The 21,296-nt window shown below is 37.7% G+C and overlaps 1 long non-coding RNA gene across 1 annotated transcript in view; it reads left to right on the top strand.

Moving 5' to 3' along the window:
• The window catches only part of LOC127548532 (uncharacterized), a 32,401-nt gene extending 13,823 nt beyond the window's left edge, over nucleotides 1-18,578 (top strand). The window contains exons 2-3 of the long non-coding RNA XR_007950428.1: nucleotides 17,187-17,351; nucleotides 18,274-18,578. This is a non-coding gene — a long non-coding RNA (uncharacterized LOC127548532). The remainder of the gene's footprint in view (nucleotides 1-17,186; nucleotides 17,352-18,273) is intronic.
• The last annotated feature ends 2,718 nt before the right edge of the window (nucleotides 18,579-21,296 follow it).

A 21,296-nucleotide genomic window follows, 5' to 3' on the forward strand; every position in this document is an offset into this window, starting at 1 on the left:
AATTTGGTAATTAAAGGAACAGGATTAAAGAAGTACCACAAATGACCAAAATCACACAGTACTGTCACATAATGAACACTTAGCAAATGTTTGTTGCCTAACTGATATAGTTGGTAAATGGCAGAATTTGAACCCAGATCTTGTGACTCCAAACTCAGCAGTCTTTCTGTATCCCACTGTATCTGTAACTTTCTTCCATGACCTCAGCCTACCAGTTATGTCTGAATGGTGCCAGGAATGGCTCTCAGCCACCACTCTTTATAATCATTACCTAAGAAACTGTCATGGTACTTGGAATGGCACCATTAGAAAGTAGCACTGACTCTGCTTGCTTGTAGAGAAGAGACATAATTCATACCTTTCTCCAGAAACTAAGAACTCAAGTGGAGTTTGGAAAGAAGAACTTTGCAAAAACTGATGTTCATTTTCTTGAGGTTGCCCCACAGAGGAAGACTGTGCACCATGATCCTGACTCCTGGTTTCAAAGCCAGAAGACTTGGGCTCCCCAACAATTCTCTGGGTGTCCCTCCCCTTTTCTAAGACAATAATAAGGATAAGTTTCTTCCATTTGAATGACAGGAGGGACTGATTTTATGTTGATAAGATTGCACTAGGTCCCTTCTAACTCTAACATTTCTTACACGCTCTGCTTAGATCTCCTCAAAAGAAACAGTCAATAAGGGGCTAGCCTTGGTATCAGGAGGACTCAAGTTCAAATTCAAATTCTGCCAAATGCTGACTTTGTGACCTTCAACAAGTCTCTTAATACCCCAGGTAATTTTCTAAGTCTGTAAGCTACAGAGAAGGTGAAGATCTGCATTAATAGAGGAAGTCTCAGCTATGAAGTCGCCAGTCTATTCCAAAAACAAACAAATGAAATAATGATCAATCAATGAATCAATCAATGTTGCTTTTGGCTGCAACATTCTTTGTTGCCCCTTCCAAATTCTAACATTTTAGTTCCTAATTTCTTTTCCAGTTCTCATATTTTATGTTCTAAGTTCCATCTTGGCTCCAATATTCCATTTTCTAAGATGTCTTTTATAGAATTAGAGAACTTGATGGTAAGAAAGGACCTTAGCAGTCATTTAGTCAAGCTATACATGAAAGGAATCCCCAGTATAATATGCCCAACCAGTATTCACCCAGCTTCTGCTTGAAAATCTCCAAGTGGAAAGTAATCTTTCCCCAAGTTCCATTCTATCTTAGAATAGCTATGATTGTTAGGAAGATTTTCCTCATATCAAACCTGTTCTTCACTTTTCTTCACCTCTCCTACTTCTTCCTCTTGGTACCAAACAGACAAAATAGCATCCCTCCTTCCCATGACAGCCCTTCAAATACTTGATGATATCAATCACTTCCTTTTTCCTACCCCCACCCCCCACATCTTTGTCTTTTCACCATAAACATCACAAGTTCTTTCAGTGATCTTTCTATGGGCTCCAGACCCTTCATTCTGGCTGACCTCCTTTGGACATGCTCCAGTTTGTCCTCCATAAACCATAATGTCCAAAACAAAACAAAAATACTGCAGATGAGGTCTTATGAGGGCAGAGTACAGTGGAACTATTGCTTCCTGATTCCTAGAAGCTTTGGCCCTCTTCATGTAGCCTAATAGCCCATTCTTTTTTTGGCTCCTACATCAGAGTGACATCGTCAGAACATTCAGTTCTAGCATTCTGCCTACCACTGACATTCTCCTTAATTTAGCTAAGATAACACAAAAGGGGAAATCTACCACGGGGCAATGACATGGAAATTAAAGTACCTTAGCTGAGGGATTTTGAGTCAGTGTGAATGAAATGAATAAAAACCACTAACTTCTTGGAATGGGAGCCATATTTGGACAGATTTGCCCAGATTTGTTGGGTTTTTTAAAATCTTTTAAAGGGAAGAGGTTTGGGTAGAGAATGCATCATGTCTAATACTAATGAGGCAGAACATTAATTATAAACAGAAGCAATCAGTGACATCTCCATTCATTCTGATAATATAGGGACAGATTCTGATATTTGAATTGCAGGAAATTATCCTAAGAGAGATGTGAGATATTGGCCACGTCCTCATTCCTATCCCCCCCCCTTTTTTTTCCTTCTGGGTCTATTTCATTAGCATAAAATGAAATGACTGGATTAGATGACCAGTAGCAGTCTATAATTCTAGTCACTGGGTTAGTAGTAAAGGAATAATCATTTCTCACCTAGGGCCATAGGAACTAATTAGATTACTATGGCCTAACTATAGATTGGGCTGCAGGTAGCACCATAGTATATAGAGTAATGGATTGGGATTAAGGAGATTCATCTTCATGAGTTCAAATCCAGCCTCAGACATTTACTAGCTGTATGACTCTGGACAAGTCAGTTTACTCTGTTTGCCTCAGTTTCCTCATCTGTAAAGTGAGCTGGAAAAGGAAATGATAAACCACTCCCATATCTTTGCTAAGAAAACCCAAAATGAAGTCACAAAGAATCAGGCATGACTGATAACAACTGAACAACAATAACACCCCACACAAGAGCAACATTCCTAACAAGTGATTGTCCTCCCCTTGGTTTGAATACTCCCAAGGAAGGGAAGGCTTCCTACCTAATAATTTACTTCATTCCATTGAAAGGATAGCTTTTGGTTGTTGGGAAGTTCAAAGAGAAAGACTACGAAGAAGATCAAAAAAAGGTTTCACACAGCTGAGTCTCCAGAGTTTAATCAAAGTCACAAATGAGCTCCTCCCCCAATCCTCATTTTAATTCTATTCATGCTATGTTACAGTTGGAAGGAATTTCAATGCTACTACTTCCTAGTTATGGCTCTAAGATGAGCCAAAAAGCAAAGGATGTCCTCTAATTGTCAGTTCATCTACCTACTGCCCGTAGATATAATTCCACCAAAATTCCCCATACTCGGTTATTGAGCAGCATTTCAACTTGCTCTCCACTTGGGCCATTGATTTTTCGAAAGAAAAGTAATGGAAAGAGAAAAAGTCTCACTGCCCTGGATCATGTCTTTATATAGCCAGAAGCCAGCTGGATTGAGTTAAATGTCACCTGCTAAAGAAATTAACATTGAGTATAAACAATTTAAATTGTTCAAAGGGCAGCCTGGGCCTGGCTCCTCTATATAGTGGGGGTGAAAAATAGAGACGTAGAATAGATCAGTATTTACTAAATTCCTTTGTCCCTAGAACCCACTGAGCCTTGAAATATGTTGATAAATTTCCCTGCCCCCATTCACCCACAAGGCTGGTCTGTGAGTCCTAGGGGATGTGGAATCCCCCTAAGAGAAAGTTCAGAGGTAGGGAAATATTCAAGCAAAAAAGAGGAATGGACAGCTTGTTTTTCAGATGAAAAAAAATGCCATATGTAATATTTTTGTGCATATGTGATTTTATATTTAATACTTTATATGGGGAAAAAGTGCCAGCATCAATGTTCTCCCAGAATGCTATTTGTGTTGTTTGGAGTGCCAGACAAACAATTTCCAAAATAAGATCTCTTTCCACTCTACTTTTCAGTGTCTTTCCATTCAGTCTATTATTCAGTGCCCTTCCCAGGGATGGCATTATGTTTTAAAGCCCCTTCCAGCTCTAACATTTCATGCTCTAATCCCCTTCCACCTCTAAAATTCTGCACATTTAATAAAAGATACCGGCTCACTCTAACATCCTGTGTTCTGAGGTGCCCTCTAAGTCCGATAGTCATTGTTCTAAGGTTCCTCCTGCTCTGACCTGCCCATAATCTCATACAAATGCATGCTGGATTGAGAGTCAGAAGAGCTGAGTTTTTCAAAGTGTCGATCTATTCCTTTCTCCCTGGGTGACGTTAGTGGCTAAATCACCTTTTCTCCAAGGTTCCTCCACTATAGCACACCAAGTCAGGACTTCCAGTTCTACATCCTGTGATCATGGAGACACCTTTCTCATTCTCAGCATCCTTATCTTTTAGGTACATTCAAAACAATTGCCTCCTTTGAACTCTTGAAATACTTTGTTATTAAATGCTGCCTATATTCTGACCAGCATCCTCATTTCCCTCCCATGAGTGTGCTGGCAAATGTTTAACTATAGTCTTTCCGAACAGGAAATTTATGCCCAGCACACCTTTAAATTCATTCTGTATTATTAACATTTTTTCCATTGCAAGCTCAAGCCTAGACAATCAACAAAATAATAAATCAAGCCTTGATATGTCCCATTTGCTGATTTTTTGAAGTGTAAACTTAACAGTCTTCTCAGGAGCTGGTTAGAGCTGGCTCCAATACAGCCCTATCCACCACCACCACCACCCACCCACCATTTCCCATGATCTTAAGCCTGTGGGCTTTCTCCTCCCACCCACAACCAAGTCTTTCCATTATTTCCAGATCCTTTCCAAGCCTTGATATCTCCTCGGCTCTTCCATTTATCATTTATGTATTATCTTCCCCCACTATTGTTTCTCTCTCTTTAGACTGTAAGCTCTTGCTCTCTTTGAAGTCAGAGGAAAAGACTTTCCTGCTTGCTTCTGTTTTATTTGCTGAAGTTGGCACAAGATCTCCTCCACAAAGCCTTCCCTGGACCATTTGTCCCCATGGTGATCTGTTTGTCCTCTGACCTCCCCAGCCCAAATAGCCTGGAATACTTAGCTTCACCTGTCTAGTCTGTTGCTTCAACCTGGAATTATCCCTGAATGATGGGTCTTATCCTGGGCTGAGTCTGCCTAACCTTATTGAGGATGGGAGCTCTCTTTGATTCTACTCATGAAACCTTTCCCCAGAATTTACTGAGAGCTCACATCTGGGAGAGATCCTGAAATGAGTAAAATGTATTCCCCACCCTCAACAATCCCCTTTAAAGAAAATTAAAACAATTAAGCGAGCAAACCAATATCAGTCGCGTCTGATGATAAAGGATGCATTCGGTACTGTCTTTCTATCAAAAAAAAAAGGAAAATATTTCTTCTTCAGTGTGGAACCTAGAAGATTTTCAGTACTTCCCTCAAAATCAGCCCTCCATCAATTAAGTCCAACTCCCTTGTATGTCATGGCATCTCCTCTCTGATGTCATGGTCCTATTTGAGAAGGAAGAACAACAAATACTGCAGTAGAGCTGGTAGTACAAATATTTCCACCTAGGCAGGCTACATTCTTAACAAAATAGGAGATAGAGTTAATTACAAAAGATAATTTTTTTTAAATTTTGATTTGGAATTGAGAAGCTTTTTTATGAACAAAATTAATATATATATAAAATGAGATGGAAAGCAATCATCTGAATGGGAAAAAATCTTTATATAAAATGTCTCTCTGATAAGTGTCTGATGTCACAGATTCATAGCCAATAGAAATATACACAGCCAAAAGTCACTCCTCAATATCCAAGAGATCAAAGGACATGGACAAACATTTCTCAAAAGAAGATCAAATTATTAATAACCACATTAAAGAACATTTAAAATCATTAGTAATATGAGAAATGCAAATCAAAACAGCCCAGTAAATTGTCAGAAAGGACAGAAGATGAGCATAATTAACGTTGGAAGCATCATGGTATAATCGACACACTACACACTATTGGTGGACCTGGGGATCCATATGTTCCTTCTGGGAAACAATCCAGAGTTATATGCATGCTCCACCTTGCCCCACCCCCAAAAAAAGCAGAATAAAATATCTAGACTCTTTGATCCTGATATTCCTTTGTTAGGCATATATCTCAGGGAGGTCAGTGACAAAAAGAAAATTCATCACATGACCTTTTGTTGTAGCAAAGAACCATATTTGCTCACCTGGCTAAACAAATTGTGCAATGGAATATTACTGATCTGTGAGAAATGGTGACTGTGAAGACTACAGAGAAGCATGTAAAGACTTATATGAATTATTGAAAAATGAAGCAAGCAGAACCTTAAAACAATATGCATAATGATTACTGCACTATATATGGAAATAATAACAATTGTTGAAAAATTTCCTGGCTAACTCTGGGTCCAAAGAAAAGTTTTTTTCAGAACTGGAGGCTCCCAGGTGTGTGTTACTGCCCAAAATGTCAGACTTTTTTTTGGACAGGTTTTGTTTAGAAATGTGCTGGTTTTTTCTTTCTTCCAAAGGGATAGCTCTCTGGGAGGGATCAGGAAAGGAATATCGTAGGAAATATAGATAATGTAAAATAAGATATATCAAAAAGATATATCCAAAGGTTTAATTTGGGTAAAAAGACAGGTGGGGTACTGGGGCTAGTGTGAGATTGGTGTTCAGCGCACCTGGGCTTAAGTTGTTTTAACAACTTCCTGTTTTAACAACTTTGGTTCATTTATTTCACTTCCTCAAAGCTTCATTTTCCTTATCTATAAAATGAGGCGTTTTGATGAGTTGATCTTTAAGGTCCCTAGAAGAATTTGTAGAAAACTACAAATTTCTGAAAGAATCTTCCTTTCTTCTTCCTCCTAATCCTCCTGGTCCCCTGCAACCACCCCCTCATTCCAGTCAAAATTCAGCAAAGCCCCCAGTTATGGGAAGTAACCAAACACAAAAGCAGCTGAGCTAGAACAATCCAGCCTTTCAGCCGCCTGTGTGGGGTGAAAGCCAGAGCCCGGCTTTGTTCGAGGAAGGCCCATGAATGGCACTTGCCAGGGAGCTAATCTGCCGTTGCACAAACATTTTTGTTGAGAATCAGATAGCGGCCCTCTGGAGAAGGGGGGAGGATGGGCTTTGTGTGCCCAGGGCTGAGCTGGAGAAGGCGGGAGCACTGCAGGCTCTTAACTGGGACCCACCAGTGTGGAATGTTCTTACCGCCTCAACCCAAGGGTGGTCTTTCTCTCTTAAAGAAGGGAAGTAGCAGAGTCTCAGGGCGCCATGATAGTCATGGAGTTTTCTTTCTCAAACCCTTCTTCTGCCTGGATCTTCAGGAACTCCCTATTACTTTAGAATCATTGAGTTTAAGTATGAAAAAAGATTCAGATTTAAAATCAAGAGACCTTTCAATTAGAGCAGGAAGGGCCCTTAGAGATCATGGTCTCCACCCTCTCATTTTACAACTGCCTAAAATGAGTCTTACTCCATTCTTCCATCCCAGAGTATTCTTCTCTTCCTCTAAGCCCAAGTGCTTTCTTCTGCATTAATCCTTTCCTCATTCTCCCGAATGCTCGTTTCCTTCCCTCCCAGCCTACTTAGAGGGAACTTTGTATTTAGTCACTTTAAGATTTATGTTATGTATATTTTACATATGTACTTCCAGACTCCTATATTAAAATCTAAGATTCTTGCAAACACCAATGATTTAATATTTTGTGGTTGTATTTGCCAGCACCTAGAATGGTGCTTAATAAATACTTGATTAACTATCCATCATCATAGTTACTAAATGGCAAAGCTGAGATTTGAACCCAGGTTTGGAGCTACTAAATCAATACTCTTGTTTTCATCGGCCACTAGTGTTTATGGAGTACCTGATATATTTAGAGTCTCTCACTACAAGACAAGCTTAGCTAAACAAGGGCATAATTTCCACTAACTTCACAGGATCAAAGTTCAGAGGACTCTTAAGATACCTTCTGGTCCAATACAGATCAAAGAAATATAACTTTTAAAATGGACCTGAAAAATGGTCAATAAATTCCTCACAAGGAAGCTCATTCCACTTTCAGACAATCCTAATTATTAGAGACAAGTAGGTGCCTCGATGGATTGAGTGCAGAGACTAGAATCAGAAAGATTCCTTTTCCGGAGTTCAAATCTGACCTCAGACATTTATTAGCTGTGTGACCTTGGGCAAGTCACTTAACCCTATTTGCCTTAGTCTCCTCATCTTTTAAATGATCTGTAGAAAGAAATAGCAAACCACTTCAGTATCTTTGCCAAGACAACTCAGATCATAAAGAGTTGGACATAATTGAACAAGAATAAATTGGTAGGAAGTGTCTCTTACACATAAGGCCTAATTTTCCTTCTCCACAACTGATAATAAGAATAATAGTAATGAGGATGATAGATAGATAGATGATAGCTTTTATATAAATCTTTAAGATTTTCAAATTTCTTCTATTATCTCATTTTATCTTCACAAAAACCCTGAAAGAAGACGTATGTGCTACTATTATTTCCATTTTACACATTAAAAAAAAAAAAACTGAAGCAAACAAGTTAAGTGACTTGACTGGAGTAACACAGTAAGTATTACTCCTTGTTCTGGTCCCTGAGACCAAGTAGAAAAAATCATTTATGTACCCATAAATCTCCAAGCTAAGGATACCTAGTTCTTTTAACCAGAGAGTAACTGATCACAAGGCCTCTTACAATATTCCCCTCTGGCCACTTTCTAAGTTCTCTATCTCAAATAAGTTTTCTAATACTAAAAACAGTACTCCAGATGTGATCTGATTAGGACATAAGAGCTTGAAACTATCTTCTCTCTGATTTGGGGCATTTTGCCTCTTAATGCAAGGCCTTTTGCCTACCATACATATATTGATTTTTACTGAACTTGCAGTCTACTAATTTCAACAGATTATCTTTATATGACCTTCTCTCTAGCAAAATGTTCCCCAACTTTTATTTATGACACTGATTTTTTTGAACCTAGGGGTGAGACTTTACATTTATTCCTATTAAATTTTATCTTATCTGCTTCTGTCCATTGTTTTGGCCTATAGGGATTTTCTCTGTATCCTGATTGACACATCTCTGAGTTTCATGGCAAAAACCTGATAAAAATGGCCACTCTCTACTTTTATCTAAGTTACTGATAAAAACGTGAAAAAGTCCCTGTATTTTTTCTCTAGAGGTCATCTTTGGAAAACTGATATCAAACCATTCATTGTTACTCTTAGGATCCAACTCTTTCATCAGAAATCAAAGTCAGACTCCCTGGCTTCATAATTCTATACTCTCTCTTTTTAATTGGTACAATATAGCTCATTTTAAGATAATTAACAGTGATTCAGAACTCACATAGACTTATTTTTTTTTAATTCCCAGGGCCGAAAAATGTTGACCTGGTGAATTCATTTATTCAGGTCGCCTTATGCTCTCGTATAATCCTCCTACTTGTCTCAACTCCCCATTAATCATTTTGTTCTGCCCCATCCAGTTCAGAAATCATTATCTTTGGCATAAGAAACAGAAGTAAAACAGAAGTTGAATAGCTCTTTCCATTATCTAGTGTAATGGCTTAATCCACCCAAGAGTTATGGGAGACAGTCTTTGGTTCTGTCCATATCACCCTCCAGTATGACTTGGGTTGACTCAAGAAACAAAGTTAGATTCTGATAAATATTATTCTCTGGTAGGAAGAGCAATGGACTAGAGGCAAGAGAGACTTCAATACAAATATCACCTCTGACAACCGTGTGATCCTGGGCAAGTCCCTTCATCTCTTCAATATGGGATAATAATATGTGGCATATGTACCATACAGAATTGTTGTAATAAGCCTAGAAAAGGAGATTGGAGCCAGATTCTGAAGGGTTCAAATACTGAAAGGAAGAATTTATATTTTATCCCAATAGGCAAACAATGAAGATGTTTTGAGATGAGCAATGGAGTCAGATCTGTATTTTAGGGGAATCAGTTTGACAGCACATGGCGAATAGATTGGATAAGGGACAGACAGTAGTTCGGTGATGGAGGCTTGAATTAGGCTGGTCACCATGAGAGTGAACAACTCTGAGAGATGTTAGTGAAAAGAAGAATTGACAGATTTTTTATTATTTTTGTTCAGATTTTTCAATCATGTCCAATTCTTTGTGACCCCATTTGGGGTTTTCTTGGCTAGACAATGGAGTGATTTGCCATTTCCTTCCCCAGATCATTTTGCAGATGAGAAAACTGAGGCAAACAGTTAAGTGACTTGCCTAGCCATCAAGTAAGTGTCTAAAGCCAGATTTGAATTCTAGTGTTCTAGGCCCAGCACGCTATCCACTGCACCACTGAACTGCCCCTGACAAAACTGGAACTGACAAAATTTAGCAACTAATTGAATATATGGAATAAGGGAAAGTGAAGAGTAGGTGGTGATTTTATATTGTGAACCTAGATGACTAGAAGAATGATAATGTCTTTCATAGTATCCAAGAAGCTGAGAAGCATGTTTAAGTTTTGTTTTAGACATGTTAAGTTTGAGATACCTTCAGGAAATATTTAGTTTGAAATATCCAATAGGCGTTTCATGACGAGAGGGATTGTAGACCAAAAAAGAAACAAGAGATGCATATATAGATTTGAGAGTCACTTGAAAAAGGGTGGCAACTGAATCCATGGGATGAAAGACAGTTCAGAGAAAGCTTTGGAGTATATGTATAACTAGGGGCAGGACATGGATGATGCTCTAACAAAGGAAGCTCAGCAGTTGTCATACAAGTAGTGGGAGGAAAATGAAAAGGCCATATCACTAGAACTTAGAGAAAAAAGAGTCTATTAGAAGAGAAGGTAAAAGTGCCAAATGTGTCAAGAAGGATTTGGTCTGATAAAAAGCCATTAGATTTGGCAATTTAAGATATAATTGGAGACTTTGGGGAGAATGATTTCATTTGAGGTCAACAGCCAGATTTCAAAGAGCTGAGAAAGGAAGAGAAGATAAAAAGACAACAATTAATTATAGACAGGTTTTTTTCCCCTAGGAGTTTAATTATAAAAAGGCAGGAAAGATATAGGGAGATAAATCAAGGGGATTTTAGAGTCAAGGAAAATCTTCTTAAAGATAGTAGAGACCTAGGAGTGTTTATAAACAATGGGAAAGAAGCTAGTAAATAGATGAGATCAAAGATTAGAGAGGGAAAATTATTATGGGATAGTCCACCAGAGAAGGCAGGGAATGGGACCAAGGGTTTAATTTGAGGGATTGGATTTGGCAAGGGAAACGTCATCTCTTCATCAGACAATGAAGTAAAAATAAAAGAGAGAATAGGGATTGCTTTAGGGTAGTTATATAAATGCAAAGAATATAGAGTAAAGGAGAAGAGGGGAAGCTGAAGTGCCTGACCCAGCATCAGAAAGACTCATTTTCCTGAGTTCAAATCCACCCTCAGATACTGTGTGACCCTGGGCAAGTCACATAATCCTGTTTGCCTCAGTTTCCTTATTGGTAAAATGAGCTGGAAGAGGAAATGGCACACCAAAACAGTAACTTTCCCAAGAAAACCTCAAATGGAGTCACAAAGAGTCGGGCATGTTGAAAACAACTAGAAAAACTCATGGAAAATGGTCTCTTATTTTTTATCAAGTATGGGGTATTGGAAGAGTGAGAGGATTTTTTGGCGATTCATTGAAGAGAAGTTCTTAAATGGCTTCCCTAAGGAGTATGATAGAGTCATTTAAAGAAGAGTAAAAGGATTGTTTTGAGGTAGTAAGGATCTAGTTAGGATTAGATAACATAAATTTGTAGAGGGGCTAGACATCATAGTTGTGTGACTTCCTCCAACACCACTTAGAGCCCTGGAGTAAGAGCTGGAGGAAAATGGTAGGGGTGACTGAGAGTTGGGGTTTGTCAAGCCTTTTCCTGTGATACAAAAGCACAAAAAATTCAATAACTGAAGGTAGTATGTGGTTCATTTGGTTAGTTCTAGAGTCAAAATGAAGAAGGAAAGAGAGAGAGAGAATAAATGATGGCCTTAGGGAAGGAGGGATTATAGAGCAAGGCACCTTTTTCACTAAATTACATTGAACTTACTTTGTATGTTTTGCATTTATGTATAGGTATATGCATTGTTTCATCCAACAGAATATAAGCTCCTTGAAGGGATTGTTTTGTCTTTGTATTGCTGGATGCCTAGAATTGCTTACCACTTAATAAATGCTTATTGATTAGACAAAGAATCACTCCTGTCCAGTTTTCACCTCAGTTAAAGAAGAGATTGGAGTACATAGTCTGTCAGCTTCTTCCAGCTCTAATCTGCCTTGAATCTAAATTTTTCTACTGTTTTCCTGGCCTACACTAGTTGCTAAAGGGAACTGGAGATAAAAAATATTATGCATGAGAGGATGTAGAAGCTAAATCAAGAGTTTCCTAGAGTCTTTGAATTTATTTTTTAATCTTTTGGCAAGTTTAGTTTAATATAGTTAATTTTCTTTGTAAATCTTTGTAATTTTCTTTATGTATTTTTAAAATTATTCTAAGAAGGGGTCCATAGGCTTCATCAGATCACTGTAAGGTCCAGGAAACAAATAAACAAAAAGATTAAAATCCTTTGGACTAGATGAAGAAATATATTATGAATTTCACAATATGAAACTATCAGTAGATACAGGAGAATACCTAAGCAAGCATCTCCTGAACTCAAGACATAAGACATGAGGGAGCCAGAAATGGGGAGAAACCAAAGAACAAGAAAATACAGGAAAGGGAAATCCTTGCAGAGTAGACAATGATTAAGGTGGACTTTGAAGGATGGGTAGGATTTATTACATCCATAGGTTTTAGGTCTAGGAGGACCCTCACTCAGTGTGGCAAAAGTATAGAGGCACAGTCCAGTGAATGGACTGGTCCAATGATAGCTGAGGTGAGAGGCAATAATAATAATAATAAATAAAGCATTTATATAATGCTTTAAATTTCAAAAAGCTCACTGTACTTTATGAATGAATGACTGAAAAGAATCTTTGTAGCATGCTCAGTTCAAGAATACAAATACAAAACCAAGAGAGTCTGCCTTCAAGGACCCTACATTCCAAAAGGGGAAGACAAGACACATAGGAGAATGGTGGCCAGGGAACAGTGTTTGGGTCTAGAAAATGCCCAAATGCTATGTGAAAGAATAGGATATTCAATCCACACATCTTTTTTTCAGAGGCAATGCTAGCACTGATTATAATTTTAAGACTAAAAGGCAGAAAGGTGGCGAGGAAAAAGAGTATGGGTTTCTAAGACAAGGAAAATGGGTGGCCTGTGAGTCAGATTTCATGAAACCAGGAAGTTCAGAGCCAAGTAGCTTAGGATCTCATTTGATCCTCACAATACCCAATGGGATGTAGTTCCTTTCTTAAACCTATTTTACAGATGAGAGTCATAGAGAGTATATGACTAGGGTTCAGGTCTTTCCAGTTCTAAGATCGATGGCTTATCCACAATGCTATGCAACCAAACCATAGGTTTGGGGAAGAGGGAAGGAAGGGCAGGTTGTGATAGACTCTAGATGATTTGGACTATCCAAAAAAGGAATTTAAATATAGCAAGCAATTTCCTGTATTGAGATTGTGAGATGGTCTACTGCACCATAGTCAAAAAGACATGAAGTTGGATTTTGCCTTGGACACTTTACCGATGGATAAATCTTTCTCAGCCTTACTCTCCATCATCAAACATGGCTGTTCTTGGTTTTTTTTTCCCCTTCATTCTTGAAGAATAAGGTGACATCAGGGAGGTGATATAATAACCTGCAAGTGAATTGGATTTAATTTAGGAAGGACTGTGCAAAGTCAACAGCCTCATTCTCTCTTTCAGAGCCAACTGGGTCCAGTGACCAGATATAGATCAGACTGATTGAAAATGTTCTTGGATGCAGTGGGAGATTTTAGCCTTTTGAAGCTAAGATCTTAACTGGTCTCAGTTTGACTGAGACAGTGTCCATTCCATGCTTAAGGCTAGGTAAGAGATGAGTCAAAAATAGAATAAAATAAAATAAATATGGAGGGAAAGACCCTCTGGGTTTTTTACTAAAACAGAAACAATTGCTATTTACACTCACTCTATGCCACCAGAATCCAAACAATGACCAAGACAGACTTGGGCAAGGACCTGTTGTTGGCTGATCAATGAAAGCCAGAGTGATTTGAGTTTAAGACATGGTCCATAAAAAAGATAAAATAACATTTATTTCCCAAGGCTGTTGGGAGAAGCAAACGAGATAACACAGAAAGCAAACTTGGAAAACCTTAAATTGCTTTGTGTCTATTCTATCATTTTTTCATCCTTCCACCAAGCCTTTATGAAGCTCCTGTTGTGTGTGTTGCTCTTCTCCCCCCAAGCTGGTATCAGATAACTCTTTCTTATTCAGGGTACAACTGTTTACTGCATACAGATATCCACTGGGCACAGAGGATCATGGTATACAGATGTTCCCTGTGAACAGATGTTTGCCATGTACAGATGTTCTTGTCTCCAACGGCATCGGGGCAGGTTATCAGGAGCCAGGAGCCCCAGCTGATATTCCCGAAGGACAGAGCCACATTCTCCTGCTCAGGCTGAAGGCACTAGAGAAAACACATGCACTTTGGAATCAGTCTCCAAGCTAAATATTTTTCTGTCCAGGGAGCTTCTTTTACGTCAGCTGGTATTTTGGTCGGGAATTACAGAATGTACTTCTGGCTGAGTTGAAAACACCCTTCCTTTTTTAACCACGGCTTTAAGTACACACATACACACACACACACACACACACACACACACACACACACACAACTCCAACAACTGTGTTACTTTCCTAACACCTTAGACATGTAGGAAAAAATACGGTCATGGAGCTGGCCAGGCGCCCAGACTTGGACTGAGTACTGGGCTCGGGAAATGCTGGATGGAGCCGAGTTCAGAGTTTGTTGTTTTGTTTAGTACTTTTTTTCTTAGCAAGTGCGTAGAACCATTTCATAACCAATCCCCAAGAACACCAAGCCTTTCTTTGGATGTTTGGATTCAGAATCTCTCGCTCCCCCACCACTAGGTTTAGTCCTGGACCTCTCCCTGGAACCATCAGCCAAGCTCCTGTCTCCCCTTTCTCTGGAGTGGCTGTGGTGGCCATATTTTCTATGGCCCAAATCAGGACCTGTGGTCTAACAGCAGTTTTTTTTTTCTTTACCCTTTGCACTTATTTTGGAAACTAAAATAAAAGCACAAAATGACATCATTTCTATCATTTCAAACAATTTCTTGTGATAAGAAAAGTAACTGAGCTCACCAGAGTTTGGAAATATTTATTGATATCATGTTGTCTTATCTTCTGACTCAGCGGCTACAAGTGATCAGGTTTCTCTATTAGTTTACTTGGATGGGTAGTGGAGACCTCTGCTGTTAGCTCATTGCCAGCCTTGGACCACCCTTGCTCCTTCCACTCTACACTGTACTTGCTCCTCACTGTATACTGTGAGCATTAGAATAAAAAAAAAATCCAATGAAATTATGTCTGTAAAATACTTGGCAAAAAGAAACCCTTTTAAATCAATTCATTTCCAAATGACAAGGATCAGAAATATAGCTTCAAAATATTTAAATCTAACTCTATAGCAGGGGTTCTTAACTAGAAGTCGGTAAATTTTTAATAAAATATTTTGATAACTGTTTCAACATGATGGATTTCCTTTGCAATCCCGTATGCTTTATGCATTTAAAACCATAATTCTGAGGTACTATCCATTAACTTTACCAGACAGGCCACGTGAGGGAGAAGGATCTTGATCTACAAGGTAGGCTGATAATAGACGATCAATGATACCTGCAAAAGGGATATATGATATCATGAGCCAATCGGCTCCACTGACCATCTATTTTCCCAGCTGTCTATTCTGATCCCTGAGAGGCAAAGGAGCTTATGTAATATGTCCAGGAAATCCGAGCCTTGTCAAAAATTACAAGGTAGGTCCGAGTGGAAACAGCTGTGGAGGCTTAGGCTGTTTGGTCCCTTAGAGGACAAAGGCAGAAATTTAGGCCTTTTTCTAAAGTCACAGGCCTGCAAAAGGGAAGGGAAGGAGAAGGGAACAACTGAGTGCCCTTCGTATGCTGTATCCTACAAATATTATCTAGTTTGATCCTCATAACAACCTGAGGACTATTATTATCCCCATTTTTCAGTTGGAGAAACTGAGGTAGAAGTTAAATGACTTTCCCAAGATAATTACAGCATATTTGAGCATTTACTAGGTGCCAAGACATAAGGGTTCAAATACAAATAAAAAAGCAGTCCTTTTGGACTGTGAGCCAGGAAATCTAGGACTATAGAACTCTTCTATCATTTGCTAGGGCTTTCAAGTTCTAATATTTCATGTTTTAGAACATTTTCAAAGTACCTTTAGGTTCTAATATTTCATGTTTTAAAGCACTTTCAAAGTATCTTAAGGTACTAACATTTCATGTTTTAAAGCACTTTCAAAGTACCTTTGGGTTCTAACAATCCATGTTCTAAACTCCTCTCCAACTCCAATGTTCTATGGGTCCATTAGAGCTGTTTTGTTTTCTTTTGTTTGACTGATGGAATCAGCCTTGCACTTTGCCCAAGTATCCCTTGAAAATGTTTTTTGGGAAACAGAGTAGATTATTAAGTGATATAACCTGAGAGTTTGTCAATAACTGCACCACACACACCCCTCCATCTTAAAAATCTAATACTAAAAATACTATTACTATTTACTTTGCTTGAAATGAGAGAGACTTATTATTTGGGTTTGAAATGCAGTGTTTTCATGGAAAGGTCTCAGAACTAGAAGTCAGGAGACCAAGATTCAGATCTTAAAACTGCTCAGTGCGATCAAGGGAAATCATTTATCTACTTTGAGCCTCAGTTTCTCATGTGAGCCATGGGGGTGATAATATTTTAGCTTCCCCTTCCCCACATTTGGATATTGTAGTCAGTATTAGTCTGTTTTCTGTCCTGTTTTTTTTAAGTAAACATGGAGTATTTTGCTCAATTATGAGCTCTGCATTTTTGCATGAACTTTACCAAATGATCCTATCCAGAGTAAAGGCACCACAATAATGAGGGGAAAAATGAAGACAACTGGAAATATTTAACCTGAAAAGGACTAAAGAAAACCATGAACAGTTTCTTTAAGTATTTGATAGTAGGTTCAATGGAGAGGTAATTACTTTTCTGATTGATCCCAACCAACTAACCAACCAATCAGCAAGCATTTATTAAGCATTTACTATATGGTAGATAAACCCTGAAGATACAAAGAAAAAGCACAGTCTCTGTCCCTCAAGGAGTTTTCGTGTGGAGAAGATATGTACCAGTATCAGAGCACAAAAGACAAAGAGTGAGCTGGAAAGAACAAGCAAGATTTCCTGGAGGAAATAGTCTGGATCCAAATATAAAAGGAAGTCAGGAATTCTAAGAGACGGAGATTAGAAAGGAGACCATTAAAGGCAATGGAGATGGGAAATGGAGCTAGGTATGTGAGGAACAGTGAACAGACCAGTATGATGGGAAGGTGTTGGGATTTTGGAATATGATAGTTGATGTTTGGTTTTAAGTGGTTTTTACTTCTCTTTCTATTTTATTCTTTGTTCAAAGAGATGCTTAGGAGAGGAAGGAGGAATCTCTTCAGAAATGAAGATGACATGAAAATGAAATTTGTCAACACAAGTTTAAAATAATGAAGAAAAAAAAAGAACTCTGGAGAAGGAAAGAAAAGGAAAAAAAAACTCCAAATAATTGAGGATGAACTACCTTGGGAAGGTGAGGGATTACATTATTATAGAAAGGATTCCCATAAGTTGAATTAGGTGGTCTTTAGCTCCCACCTTAGGGAATCCTGTGCAACAGGAAGTGCAGGAAATGGTCCTAAGGTTACAATATATTTGTGACAAAATGGAATTTGAATTGGGCTTTCTGAATCACAATCTAAAGGTCTTTCAACTATACCTTGCGTCACTTGAAGAAAGGGTCTAGAGGGGAAATTGAATGGAAAGGTTAAAAGATAATAGTGCAAACTATTAGAATAGTTTATTCTAAGTATCTCAGGTACCTCCCCTCTCCTCTAACAATATCTCCCTTGTAGGTCTCTCTGACTAGTGCTCAATTTATTATTATTATTATTAGAATTTATGTAGTGCTATAAGGTTTACAGATCACTTTATCAATATGATCTCATTTGATCCTCATAACAACCTTGGGGAAATAGGTGTTTTTATTGTCTCATTTTACAGTTGAGACGACTGAGGTTATTTACTTGCTGTGTCTTTTCCTTCTTCCTCAGTAAACTGTAAGCTCCCTGAGGTGAGATACAGTTTAACATCCTACATCTGTGTCCTCAACTAATAGCATAAAGTAAGCTTGCTGGAGTGAATAGGAATGGATCCTCTCATACAGAAAAGAATGAATTTCGTAGACTTGTTCATGATGAGGTGTTAATGACTGATAAAGTTTAATGTTTTACCCTTGAGCAGGGCATTTTATATTTTAACCAGGAATAATGGCCTAACTCAGAAGAATGAGGGTGGAATTTCATGTCTTAGTAGCCAGCATGAGCAAGGTCAGTCTGAGGACTCATGGGAGCAAGAGCCAGATCTTAGTGGACTCTACCATCCAAAGATCTCTTTCCAGTTCTAAATTCTTCCTTTGCTGGATTCCTAACTTCCTTCTTGTTCTCCTTTTCTAGACATGGGCCTAGTAATGATCCAGTTCATCTGTGCCCCAGTGTGACAGGGACAGTGATGGAACCTTCCTGATTCACTATAGAAAAAGGATCAACAACCAAAGCCAGCCCTTGATTTTAGGCCCCAAGGCCCTTTCATACAGGACTCACCTTCGTCCTCACCATGGCTAAGTTAGTTAAGGGAGGTTAATTATAAGACATTGGATTTAATTGCTACCCAAAAAGTCCAGTTCAGCTCAGTCCTGTTTTGCTCAATATTTTAAAACTAAAATAAAACATTTACAATACAAAAAAGTGTTTCCAGAGTCAATTCATAAACCAACCACTTATTAAGACTCTATTCTGTATATGTATGAAATGAAGCACAGAAAGCTGACCTCAGTTAAAAATACATGGACTTAAGTTCTGTTTTTGATACATCCTGACTCAGTGACTGGGCAATAATTTATACAGTGAGAAAATGCAAAACAGATCATTTTAATCACATTAAAAGAAGAGAAGAATTTTTTTTGAGAAGCGATTGGGGTTATATGATTTGCCTGGCTCACATAGTAAGTGTTAAAATATCTAAGGCTGGATTTTGAACTCAGGTCTTTCTGACTCTAGGACAGGTATCCACTATACCATCTAGCTACATTAAATTTAAAAGATTTTGCATAAAAAATCAAAGCAGAAAGCTTGGGGGAAAACTATTACAGCTAGTGTTTCTGATAAAGGCCTCATTTCTTTCTTTTTTTTTAATAGCTTTTTATTTACAAGTTATATGCATGGATAATTTTACAGCATTGACAATTGCCAAACCTTCTGTTCCAATTTTTCTCCTCCTTCCCCCCCCCCCCAGATGGCAGGACGACCAGTAGATGTTAAATATGTTAAAGTATAAATTAGATATACAATAAGTATACATGACCAAACCGTTATTTTGCTGTACAAAAAAGAATCAGACTCTGAAATATTGTCCAATTAGCCTGTGAAGGAAATCCAAAATGCAGGCAGGCAAAAATATAGGGATTGGGAATTCAATGTAATGGTTCATAGTCATCTCCCAGAGTTCTTTCGCTGGGCATAGCTGTTTCAGTTCATTACTGCTCCATTGGAACTGATTTGGTTCATCTCATTGCTGAAGAGGGCCACATCCATCAGAATTGATCATCATGTAGTATTGTTGTTGAAGTATATAATGATCTCCTGATCCTGCTCATTTCACTCAGCATCAGTTCATGTAAGTCTTTCCAGGCCTTTCTGAAATCATCCGGTTAGTCATTTCTTACCAAACAATAATATTTCATAACATTCATATACCACAATTTATTCAGCCATTCTACAATTGATGGGCATCCACTCAGTTTCCAGTTTCTGGCCACTACAAAGAAGGCTGCCACAAACATTCCTGCACATACAGATCCTAAAGGCCTCATTTCTAAAATAAGCAGAGTTGACTCAAATTTTTAAGATCACAAGCCATTCTCTAATTGATAAATGGTCAAAAGATATGAACAGACAATTTCAGGTGAAGAAACTGAGATTATTTCTAGTAATATGAAAAAAATGTTCTATTATTGATTAAAGAAATGCACATTAAAACAACTCTGAGGTACCACTTCACACTTCTCAGATTGGCTAAGATGACAAAAGTGTCTCTACTGGGTCTGTATCCCAAGAGGGAGAAGGATTCATATACAAAAATGTTTGTAGCAGCTCTTTTTGTAGTGGCAAGAAACTGAAAATTGAATGAATGCCCATCAATTGGGGAATAGCTGAATAAGTTATGTTATATAAAGTTAATGGAATATTATTATTCTATAAGAAATGATGAGCAGATTGGTTTCAAAAAAGCCTGGAGAAACTTACATGAACTGATGCTAAGTGAAGTGAGTAGAACCAAGAGAACATTGTACACAGCAACAATAAGTTTTGTGATGATCAATTGTGATAGACATGACTCTTTTCAACTTGTGATGGAGAGAGCCATCCATATTCAGAAAGAAAAATATGAGAACTGAATGTGAGTCACAACATGGTATTTTCACCTTTTGTTGTTGTTTGCTTGTTTTTTTTTTTCTTTCTTGTGTTTTTTTTTTTTTAATCTTCCCTTTTGGTCTGATTTTTCTTGCTCAGCATGACAAAAATGGAAATATGTTTAGAAGAATTGCACGCATTTAATCTACATTGGATTGCTTACTCTTTAGGAGAAGAGGAAAGGAATAGAAAGGGAGAAAAAATTTAGAATACAAAGTTTTTCAAAGGTTAAAGTTGAAAATTATCTCTGCATGTATTTGGAAAAATAAAATAATATTTTAAAAAAATCTGTCTTCAGGGTTCAACTCAGGTCCTTCATGGGGCCTTTCCTGATCCTTCTGGATTCTATTATACTTCCCTATTCCATAGACTGCTTTCATGTTTATTTTGTATATAATTTGTATTTTTATATAAATGTTGGAACTAAACATTAAAAATTTACATGTGTACATTGTTCCCTGTTCTAGCTCTTGGAATGTAAGGGAGTATAGAGCAAGAATTGTTTCTTTTTCTTGTTTTGGGGTCTTTGGTGCCCAGCACTGTGTCCAGCATGTAGAAGGTATTAAATAAATACATGATAAATGAATGAGTAGATAAATGTTTATCTCATCTTTATATCTATCACAGCATCAGCTCAGTGATCAAAAGTAAATGACTTAGAGACAGAAAGACGTGAGTTCAAATGCTACCTCAGATGCTGTGTGATGGTGGACAAGGCACTTAACTTCTCTCTATCTCAATTCCTCATCTGTAAAATGAGGTTAAAATTAGCATCTATTTGCCAAATTTGTAAGAATCAAATCAGTTAATGTAAAGTGCTTTGCAAACCTTAAAGCACTATATAAATGCTGGTATATTATTACAAAATAATTACCTAATAGTAAATTATTATGCCAGATTATGTTAAATATAATTGTATAAATCATATAAATAATTATATAAATTATGTAAATATATTAAATATAACATTTTTTAAAAATTTTGTAATAACTTTTTATTGACAGAAC

This window comes from Antechinus flavipes, chromosome 1 (assembly GCF_016432865.1).
Source record: "Antechinus flavipes isolate AdamAnt ecotype Samford, QLD, Australia chromosome 1, AdamAnt_v2, whole genome shotgun sequence".
In the NCBI taxonomy this organism is placed as follows: domain Eukaryota; kingdom Metazoa; phylum Chordata; class Mammalia; order Dasyuromorphia; family Dasyuridae; genus Antechinus; species Antechinus flavipes.